The following is a 12,011-nucleotide window of genomic DNA, read 5'->3' on the forward strand; positions in this document are numbered from 1 at the left end:
AAATTAATTTCAATCTTTTTTCAAAAAAATTACATTCTTCTTCATTCCTTATTGTCAGCCAAAATATATCACAGAAAACACTTTTTTATTGTCTTGCTTGCTTGAAACAGTTTCAAGTGGTATTTTCAAATGTTTTAAGCATGCAAGATCTTCTCAAGAATGTAAAGATTTCAAAATAATTGATTCATGTATAGTTAAACTGTCTGAAAGTTCTTTGAGAGTTTGAGATTAAATGTTGTCTAAGTCCTACAATTCATTTTCTTGGCATTTTTTTGTCCTCCTGACCCTTCTTTGCCATTATCATCAAATTTACCATTTTGAAATTGTTTGAGATCAAGGTCGATAATTGAAATATGCTGAAGCAACATCACTATAAGTTTCTAAAGGTATTTTATATGTTTCGGCAGCAGACTTTTTAAAAACAAACAACAAAAGATATTAATGCCGAAAAATTAAAAACTTGAATGTTATTTTTACGTGGAAAAATATAAAAATTTTTGAATTCAAGGCTTAGGTTAAGTTGTTTATACATATCGTAATGTGTTTACATATTAAGATTGACGCAAGGCAGGCGAGATAAGAATCAAGAAGGATTTTTCAGAGAATTTGCGGGTGAATCCAGTGCGCGGAGACCGCCGCTGATATACATAACGGGGGCTTATAGAACTACAATTCACCTAAGTTCGTATACATTTCTAAACATTATAAACGGTATTTCTTTAGATACTATATGATAAATTACCACTCAATTCTCTTCAGCGTCACTTTGATTGATATGTAATCAACGAAAGGGGCATTTTTCAAGACATTGGCAAATACTACTAAAGCACATAATACTGTACAAATATTAGCGAGTTCTTCTTCTATAAGGGGAAGTTTATATAATGTTCCTTTAATTCCGTGGAATATTTTATAGGAATATATATATATATAAGTAATATTCTGATTCTATTGATGATAATCTTTGAATTATAGTTTCATGGGTTAACAATATATAAGATTTAATATTCAAGACGTTTATTTCAAATTAGATTAAAAAAAAGAAATATATTTTATATTTATTAGGCCTATCAATTAGTTTTAATGGATATTTTCTAATATGAAACTTTGTTGTAAAAACTCGGTAGAATGTATTTTATTAAAGTAATGTCCACTAATAGCCGCTACTGTTTCCCATCCTTTAAGTAATTTTTGGATCCTATCTTCCAAGAACGATGTATTTTTTGAGACTTTGAATGAATCGACAAATTTCTGGTATCTTCACAAGAAGTGAAGCGTTGTTTAGACAGATCACGACTGATGTCGGAATAAGTAGTAATCAAGAGAAGCAAAGTTTGGAGAATACGTTAAGTGGAGTAATACTTCCTATTTTAATGTTTCCAAGTATGTTTTCACCGGCTTTGCGACATGTAGTCGAGCGTTGTTATGCTGAAAAATAACATCGCTGTATCTCTGTTGGTATTCCGGCGGGTTTTTCGAGCAGTGCTTGGCTCAAAAGCATTAATTGTAGTCCATAGCGATCCCCGTTGAAGGTTTCATAGAAAAACTTCTTCGAGTCTTCGTCTTCAGGTTTCTTTTGGGCGCTCCAGAACGATGTTTGACTACGATGCCAAAAACAACACTTTTAAAACATTGAAATCAGTATTCACCTATTGAAATAAACGAGACAGGAATTAAAAGAGATTTTTTAGAGAATTTGCGCGTGAATTCAGTGCGCAAGGACCGCTCCTGATATCCATAATGGGGACTTTTAGAACTTCACCAACCGACGCATTGAGGATTGTAGTGGGCATTCAACCTTTGCACACAAAAGCACTGGTGTAGGCCACTTTGAACCTTGGTGTAGCCATGGGAAACTGCCTGGGCAGACATGGAACTGACAACCTCAGACACAGCAATATGGGTGGACGCTACTGCTGGCTTGGATGGAGTAGGTTTGGGCATGATGATTAACGGACATGAAGATCAAAGAATGGACAGGAAACAGCATATAGCATTAAGCTAAATGGCAGCCTTAACGCGGGGGTGGGGAAATTCGTCACCCTGAAGCTAGAGGTAAACATTGTTAACAAAAATAAAATAATTGAAAAAAAACTTTATCGGGAGTGACAGCAAGATAGCGCTATGTTGGGCCGAACACGGTTCCAAAGGAAAAATATGTACATAGAAAACCACAGGACATTAAAAGAGCTGAGTAAAATGTATATTAATATAAACATACAATGGACAAGGGGCCTGCCCCCACTAGATATGATAAGAGTAGACAGATTGGCAAAAGGCGATAGCAGATATTGATAACCAGGGATGGATAAGTAAGGGGCAGATCAAATGCGAGAAAGTAAAACGAAACAATCGACAGAAGGCACCTGGCATGGAACAACTCAAGCGATGGCTCTCCATAACTTTTGCGGGAGGGTGGCGTGCGAGAGATTGAGCTTATGCAAAATGGCGGTACAACTAACAACAGGACACGGAAATATTGTTGCATACATCAGCAGAGTTAAGTTCTGTGCGAATATGGTAATGGTGTGGAGGGCACCAAGCACATAATGGTCGAATATACCCTGGACGAAAGAACATGGGTCAGAAATATGTATGGGAGGGCGGTGGTGTCTTGTCAATTTAGAGAGCCACAAGAGAACAATAAAAGTTCAGATATAGGCCTGATTAATAACCGGGCGGAGGCAGTAATTAGGAACGCCGACACTGAGGCAGATAGAACAGACAAGGGAAGTGTCGGTAGAGGCATAAACAAAGAACACGATGAAGTAGAGTTTGGGTATTTGTACCTCACTTGATAATTAGTACTGACATAAACACACAGACAAATTTTGATAACCAGTTGTCAATGGTCATTATTTGGTAATTAAGGAAGGCAAAAAAAATAAATTGATGGGCATTGAGGGACTGAAAACTGACAATATCCCGACATAATTTAAGTATTCGATGACGTTCAGCTGGTGTTTCCTTCAAATTGTGGTAAACAATTAGAGCAAACTTCCCACAAATGCGATTTAGTCCATAGAAATTCTAATATTTTCAACGCACTAAAATACAATTTGGACACATACTGAAATTCTTTATATATATATGTTTGAAGATCTGAGTTAGCTTATGGATTATTCTTAAAGCATTTGCCAAGCATTAATTTCTTTTAAAAACATGTGCTTTCAATTTATACCCCATGCAGATTAAGACTAGCGAAAGATGGAAAAAAAAACTAAACGCTTTGCTATAGCGAGAGCTTTTTTTACGAAAATCTGAAGAGCAAATGTTTGTTCGTCCTATGAGATTGCGGACATTTTATTGCGACATAAAAAATGATTATGGAAATAAGTGAATAAACAAGGAAGCGTTTTTATGAATAATAAAAAGAAATGTTATTTTTCCGTTTTATTTTGTAAATATTAAGATTTCCCGTGGTATATATTTTTCGAAGAGTATCAAGGAGGGTCGACAGATATTGAAGATGTTATCTAATGTCGGGTTCAATGAACAAACTCTCTGCGATGCTAGAGAAGTTAACATTTCGATTCTTTTTGATTTACAAATTAAACAAGAAAACGACCAAATTTAAATTAGTTTATCACGTTATAGATAATTCCTTTTCGCGTATTTCTTTATATATATATATATTTTTTAAAGTCTCCTTTTACCAACTATGGGTTTATTTGGAGTGGACCTACAGTTTAACGTGTGCTCCGAACCACGGTCCTCAGCATTAAAGCCTAAAGATTGGCGAGTGACAAACTTTAGAAATCATCCCAGAAAACATCCGGTATTAACCAGCCTGGTTACTGGCGTGACTGGGATCATTTTCCTTATCGGATTTTACACTTTTGCCTAGGACAATCACATACATAAAATTACGACCATGCCCCAGCAGGATTCGAACCTTTCGCAACAGTAGGAGGACTGTCCCATCGCCTTTACCACTGCGCCACCAAGGTATCTTTCGCGTATATATTCTACTATATACCGTAATACCTACCTAAGCCTATTTAACTATTTACAATATTGTTTTAACTGCTACTAACTGATCATTTTGAAGTCGTTGCCTAGCAACAAAATAGATTTGTTTTGTTCGTAATTTAATTGTGTTTATATGTCACAGTATTATCTTATTATTTTTGTATTGATTTGGCTCGGAACCGTCTTTAATCTCAATCAGTTGGTAGTAGTTAAAATAATATTGTAAATTGACAAATGAATTTAGGTAATAAGCTAAATTGCGTGCATATAGTAGAATATAAAATACGTGTAGTAGGCAGGTTAAATAGGTTTTTGTTTATTTTTATTTGATTATTACAACGCTTATTACGTACATATTTTATTTTAAAAGACTTTTTTTATGGTAAAATTCTACGTTTGATTATTTTTTACTTTATAGTGAGTTCCTTATTTATTTTTCGAAGTCGGTTCAATTTTTTTGTTAAACATATTTTGGTTTTCTCTTTTTAGTGTTAGATATTTACTCAATAAATTACGCAGTTATTTTATTTAATATTAAAATAGGTAAGTCAAGTAAAAGTGAAGCCCGTGTGAGGAAAAATAGGAATAAAGAAACAATGATTGAAAATCAGGAACGTTTCAGGGGCCGGTGTCCGTTTCCTGGCCCAGGTGATTTGACAAAAGTTCCAACCAAACTAGAAAAAAATATGGCTGCCCCCGTTGGAAATCGAACCCGTGAACTCCCCGTGTTAACGATCTAATCGTGACTCCGTAAAAACAGTTGCCTGCAATAAATTTACGATTTCTTATATGATATGGTTAGTGCTTAAAAAGCAAACTGAATGGCTTTTACACTGAACTAATTCCGATTTTTCATCACATTAGCTAAGCAATGACATTATACACAATATATGATTATTTTACATAATAATATATGTGAAAACTTTATACATGCCTTTGAAATTTGAGGTTTTTCCCTTTCCACCAAGAGATCCTGACTTGGTTCCAATGGGACCATCTCCGAAGTGCACTGTTTCGAATAAAAAAAGAATTTTGAAAATCAGTCCTTAATTACGGATTACGGATAAATCAGCGAACATACCTTTTTTGAAGTCGATTAATGAATGAAACCATTAATGATGAGGTCTACCATTCATAGCACTATCATTTCGATGGTTAGAATGAATAAATGTTGAAGAATATACGTGCAATCATTGAGATCACATAGAGCAATTATCGTAATAAATGATTATGTAAGTGTTAAATTAAGTTAAGTTAGTTAAATCATATTTAGGATACCATCAAAAAAAAAAAATATAGGAAGAAAATATTAACAAAATAATTTACTAATTGGACAAAAACTTTAATAATATTGATGTTATATTGGTGTATTTTTAATATACAATAACAAAGCTTTAATTTTGCATGTTAAATGTTAAAAGAAACTTTAATTGCAAAATAATAACTAATGGTTCTTGTAACACTTGTATAATCACCTTTTGGGATATTTGCCGAATGTAACTGGTTATTTTATACAAGCTGTTGATTAGTGAACTGTTGGGCAATTTGTAATATAAAAAATAGTTAAATAATAATGTGGGGAAAAACCCATCATAATTAATTTTGAAAGGCTAATTTAAATTTATCTTCATTTTTTTTTGTTAGAATGAATATTTGCATTGCTTGATAATAACTTTTCCCTAGGATGGTCGAATTATTAGTGACCAACTTACAGGAAATGAAATTGTGGGGGCGATACTTACATATTTTTCTAGAATTATGTTTCAGATAATTTTTATACAACATATATTTGTCTTTGATTAGTTTAATAGACCAAACAACCTAAACAAGAAATAATATTTCAAGTAGAAACTAGCTGATAAATAAAAATATGAGCCACAAAAAGAAACAAAAATCACCACGAAAACGAGATATCTCCCATAAATTGTGCCGAATCTACCAACGAAGCGGAATAATAACCGAGAAATACATCAATACAATACCTTCAAAGGGACGGATGATGCTCAATTGTTCGCAGATTTGTATTCAGAGGTAGCTTTGATCTACAAAAGCGAGTCAAACCAACCAGACCGTTTTAATACGAAAAAAATCCGTTTTTCAGGTATGTCGAGTCGCTTGTCGATATAAAGACCTACCTTTACAAGAACAATATCATTTTCATCAAGATATTTTTTCGATATGCCTATTTCTGGTTACGTAATTAATTTTTTGTGTGTTATCAGTTATATAAAAAGGAAATTGAGAGAGGATTGCAATTAAAATTGTAATGAAAACAGTATCCATTGATAAATATTAGGTCTCTATTTATAGGGTGGTCTATCGGCTCCATAATTACGATTAAGTCTGTAAACTGAGTGTTAAATTCGATGGTTTTTCACTAAAATAACAGTTTTTCATCTATTTGTTTGTTTAAATTATTCTATTTATATTTTATAGGGTGGTACTATTTATAGGGTGGTCTATCAGCTCGTTTATTTTTAAATTATTAAATTATTAGTTGTTTGCATATATTTTGATCAGCCGTATGTATTGGTTACATTGCGAAGTAATTAATGTAAACAACTTTTAAACGATTAACGATTTATTACGATTAAAAGTCTGTAAACTGAGTGTTAAATCCGATGGTTTTTCAGTAAAATAACAGTTTTTCATCTATTTGTTTGTTTAAAGTATTGTATTTATATTTTATAGGGTGGTACTATTTATAGGGTGGTCTATCGGCTCGCTTATTTTTAAATTATTAAATTATTAGTATCTTAAAGTAAATTATTATTAGATCAGCCATATGTATTGGTTACATTGTTAAACGATTAACGATTAATTACGATTAAAAATCTGTAAACTGAGTATTAAATTCGGTTTTTGGCTAAAATAACAGTGTTTCATCTATTTATTTGTTTAAATTATTCTATTTATACAGACGAGATTTTGATTTCGGCATTCTTTATGTTTGCTGGTCGATCTATAAGAAATAAGAAGAAGGAGAAGAAGAAATCCGCAGCCCATCAAACTTTCGAAACGTATGATGATGCTGCTGAGGTAACTACCGCACAAATTAATTGAAAAGGTTATTTCGAACAGTTCATTTCTTGTCAGAAAAAGAGAAATAAATTTCTGCGGCAAATTCTGACTAGCCTACGAAGAGAAAAAGTCTGGTATTAGGGACTCGTGAATTAATTTATTCCATAAAATAAAATGTAATTGTCTTCATTGCTTTAATATATATGGTAAAGCCAAGTATCAATTTCAAAATTCGTATACTGATATATTTTCTGTATTAATAAACGAACGTGTATTACTTCATTTATTATTCCATACTTATGTTTATAATATAAAAGGAAAGAAAGATCATGTATACTTATATTTCATGTTCTCAACTTGTTACGGTTCTGAAAATAATCAAATATTTATAATTTAATAAATATTATGTATCAAATACAAATCTGATCTTATGTTAGAAAAACTGTGAAAATTTTAATAACATTTATAATAACATTTATAAATTAGCCCTTTTATGAGATAAAAATGATTAATTTAGTATAATGTGGGCGAATTTCGACCACACGACGATCACTAGTATTTAAAAAATTATTGTAACTAGCGATGAAAGGTGGACAGGACAGGGGTAAAGAGGCTCTTCCTGCAAGGGGGGAGTCAAAAGTCTACCTCAGCGGGATAACCCGAGAGAACGGGTATCAGGTCTAAATCCCTAGTACCACAGGTCAGGAAGGGAACCCTACCTTCAGTTGGGCCTGACCGAAATCTCGACGGACTAAATTAAGGGGAAAGGTTTTTTTCTTTAATAGTGGACAGAACATATAGGATCTAAGTAATACTTTGTGGAAAAAGTATTAGTAGAAATGGAATTTTAGGGTAGAAATAGCCTGAAAAAGTTCAGTGGTGGTATAAGGGTATCTACCACATGCGATAGCACGCGAGGATCAAGTCTCAGGCCCCAGTAATCTGAAAAGAATCTACCTTGTTAGCTCGAGGGAAAAACCTGACCGTTAGGACAGAAAGCAATATTCACCATGTATCAATATCAGGTATTCAATGTCAAGCAAAAAATCGAGCGATGATCAATGCAAGTAGTAGATGATGAAGAATACCTTGGTGACAGTCATTGTGATTTAAACAGAATTGGGCAGCGTCCTTAGGGACGTTCCCTTTTTGTCGTTGGAGAGATTGAACGAGAGTAAGGAGACAAGGGAGAGAAGATTTGGGTGGCGGCATTCAAATCTTGCGAGGGAGATACTTAGTCGAACATTTGCTAAGGTAATGAGTCGTAAAAGACACGAGGGTACGACAGAGAGGGAGCCCATCTAGTTTTGTAAATGTGGTAAAAATTCTAAAGTCTAAAGCCGAAAGGCAATTACATATGGCTGATATATGTAAATTGTTAAATCAACATAGTATTTGACATGGTAAAACATCGCCAGAAATATGGAAAAAAGTCGTAGAAAATAATGATTGAACAAATATTTGTTTGAAACAGTTACTCTCAATAAATACCTTTTTAAAATGGAAATATCATCAGGAATATCTCAATAACAATTATATATCTATAACTCCTTCGTTCATGGTAACTGGGTTAAACTTTGCACAATTGCATTTTATACAAGGGAATTATTCTAAAAGGGACAAAATAAATTAAAGAACATCAATAAATAATTTACAATTTTGACGCAATATGAATGCAAAACGCAACAATAAAGTATTATATAACTAGCTATATTTCATTTCATTTATACAGTTTATAATTCGAATCAAAATCGGTATTTACTTCGGTATAGAAAAGCAAACATATTTATTAAAATGGCGAAATATTTACGTACCGACCGCGAAGTATTTAGATTCAGACACAGATTGAAAGGTTTCCGATTGCCTTGATCTCAAAAACTAAACTTCAAACATAAACCAAACTTCTATTTGAGATAAAAGTTCTATCCGAAATAGTATTTAAAAATAGAAACCGAATTAGAATTTTGTTATTCGTATGAGAGAGTGGAATATTAGTCTATAATAAAAACTTGTTCAATAATAGTTTTAGTAGGATTGGTACCTTTTTATAACAGTATCTCGTTATACGTATAAAGCTAGTGATAAATGAAATATGCGTTGAATGTTAATGTATCAATTAAATTCAGAAAGTGATTCATTTTCGTGACGTAACGTTATCGACATCAGACTAGTTAGTAACCATTATTTCCCTTGCAAGCTGTAGACTTGGTGGCGTCTAATGCTCCATATATATTTAAAGGAACTGATAGTTGTTCAAGTTTGACTTGTTTCTAGATATATACGGAATATTTCCGTGTTTGAAGATTTATTTATTCAGTTTAGTATCTTCGTTTATTCTTTTTATTAGTTGTATGTAAGTAGTTTATAAATTAAATTTGTTTAAAATTAAAAGACTAAAATCTGTCTATTCTAAAATCTAATCTTGTTTTTTGTGTTATATTGTGATTAGCCTATGAAAGGAACGACAGTTTACTCAGCTATATGGACTCTAGATTTAATAAATTCAGAAGGACGCCATAAAATGTTACCGAAGCAATGCGTTGATCTCTTAAAGTGCTGTATCTCAGCCAAGATGTGTGAGTTAAACAAAATGAAGCTTACTCAACGTTGAAAGTAACAAAATCAGGTGAACAACTAAATGTGGCGAGATTTAGTGAATATTATTCAAAGCCTACTTTTTATTTCTATCGCGTCTTATTTTTGAGGAACCTACCAATAAATCTTGTCTATATTCGTAAACGTTATTGTTATTAACAAAATTGGTTCATTGTACGTTGGATCTTTGTGATTACCACTGTTTGTGAATATATTTATATGGTTTTCAAGACAACTATTGAAAATTGAAATAGGTATATACCGATGAACAGGTGTCTTTTTTCACTGTATAAGTAATATGAGTGGACTTGGTTTGGTTTCCCTTTATTTTCAACCATTTCTGTGCAGTGTAGTGAATACGAAAACTTTACTAATTTGTTTATAACTTGATTAACTTTATAAAACAGCTTTATGACTTTATCATATGGAATGAAAGTTGGATTTATAAATTGTCAAGCAAATATTTGACAAAAAGACAAAATTAGCTCCCATGAATCTATGAATTAACCCTAGGCGAATTTTTTAATATATATCCTACTGCTTTAACGACAAGTATGAAGAGATATGTATATTTAATTATTACCCTGATGGAAAAGGGATCTATTAAAACAATCCTGAAAGTAGAAAATCATGTGTTAAACTCGGTAAACCTTCCCCATAATTTGCAAGTCCAATCTGTTTAACAGGATGGGGAGGATGTTATCTTGAGTTGGTGCATTCGAATACTAAGTGACTTTTAGGTCCAAGGCTTGACACCTAATGAATATAACTCGATAAAGCGGTTTCAACGAAGTAACGAAACCCTGTTTTTCTTCCTTTGTCACATATAACAACATTTCGTTAATAGTTTTGCAATTTCAATAATTTCCCAATAAATTCAAGAGGTATCTTTGTGTATGATCTACTAGCTTTACTTGGTAAACGTTTGGTTATTAGGATTTCAATAATTTCATTTTCATAAGCAGTATTATTCACTTTCAGTCCTTCGTTTCTAATTCTTTCATTGTCAAAGCATTTCGCTTGTCTAAAATTAATTTCTACATTCTGCAAATATTAATTATAATCGATAGTTTTATATATAAAGGCAACTGGAAAAGCCAGTGATTTTTTGGATGAAACATATGTTTATCTAAAAAAAGCGTCTCTTTTCTCTACAGTCCTTTAGTTTTTTACTTCTCCCAAATGATAGGTTTTATCGAGGCTCCTATTATAGACTAGTTTTATCTCTCAAATCTCTCACTACCCAGTCGCTTCTTCAGATTTGAAAATCGGAAATAATCATAGGAGGCTAAATCTGGAGAATATGCTGGATAGGACACAAATTTTTATAGTAATTTATGGATTTTTGTCATGGTGACTATAAACACAGTAAATCAATTTTTAATCAGCCGGCTTGGTGGCGCAGTGGTAAAGGCGATGGGACGGCCCTCCTACTGTTGCGATAGCCGCGGGTTCGAATCCTACTGGGGCATGGTCGTAAATTTATGTTTGTGACTGTTTAAAATTTGCGAATGTTCTAGGCAAGAGTGTAAAATCCCACAAGGAAAATAATACCAGTCACGCCATTAACCTGGCTGGGTAAGACCTAATGTCTTTTGGGATGATTTCTAGTTGGTCACTCACCAGTCGGTAGGCTTAACGCTGAGGACAAGTAAGCCTAGGTAGTGAGTTGAGGTAAAAAGTAGTCAATTACTAAGCAGTCGTTAGTCGATTTTAGTCGATAGTTCCCAACACTAATTTTCAGCCAAGGCACTGGCCTTTAGATCTAAAAAGTGTACATCTCGGCATTCCCATCGCCCGGTCCAGAACAGCGTGCGCCTCGATTAACGAGTGAGTCATCAGGCCCTCTACGTAATTCGTCAACAATACCGTTCCGTATTTTACATGATTTTACTCCAAATAATATTCTATTAATCTAGTATTATCCAGTAACAATCATGTAGCCAAAACCAAAGCTAGTATCAATTATCGATATTGTTAACATTATTATCATAGCTCAGTTATACGGAACAAAATCCCCATTTTTTAACAACGTCTAAGCGATTTTCCGAAAACATTTATCTAGTTTTCGAGAAATTTAATCTGACGTAACGGTCTAACTACAGAGAACCCATGAACATATTAGCAAACGTGTCATTAATATTTATCGAGTACCCAACCTACATCGTCTATACGTTGTAAGTACTCGGCAAATATTGTGTGATACAAATTCAATTTTAATTATATAAAATATTGCGTCATCCTGTGTTATAGGTTCGGTTTCATAGCAAATTTAACATCAGGTAAATGTAGCACTATGTTTATTTTAAATTTCCATCGATATACCCTTATCAGCAAAGATATTTTTTTTAAATTAAATACGCAAACTGGAATATACTAGTAACACAATATCTTCAATAAATATCAATACTAAAAGGCTAAAC

At 32.9% G+C, this 12,011-nt stretch overlaps 1 protein-coding gene across 4 annotated transcripts in view; it reads right to left on the reverse strand.

The window, feature by feature from the left end:
* LOC143193740 (facilitated trehalose transporter Tret1-2 homolog) overlaps positions 1 to 12,011 on the reverse strand; it is a 67,827-nt gene that overhangs the window by 49,164 nt on the left and 6,652 nt on the right. For 2 of the 4 annotated variants that reach the window (XM_076400084.1, XM_076400088.1), the window contains exon 2: positions 4,907 to 4,981. The exons of the other annotated variants lie outside the window; for them this stretch is intronic. The gene's annotated coding sequence lies outside the window, so the exon portion shown is untranslated. The remainder of the gene's footprint in view (positions 1 to 4,906; positions 4,982 to 12,011) is intronic. 4 annotated transcript variants of the gene reach the window in all.

This window comes from Rhynchophorus ferrugineus, unplaced genomic scaffold, assembly GCF_030347505.1.
Source record: "Rhynchophorus ferrugineus isolate W39M unplaced genomic scaffold, kcgeb_rfMv2 rfM3, whole genome shotgun sequence".
Lineage (NCBI taxonomy): Eukaryota > Metazoa > Arthropoda > Insecta > Coleoptera > Curculionidae > Rhynchophorus > Rhynchophorus ferrugineus.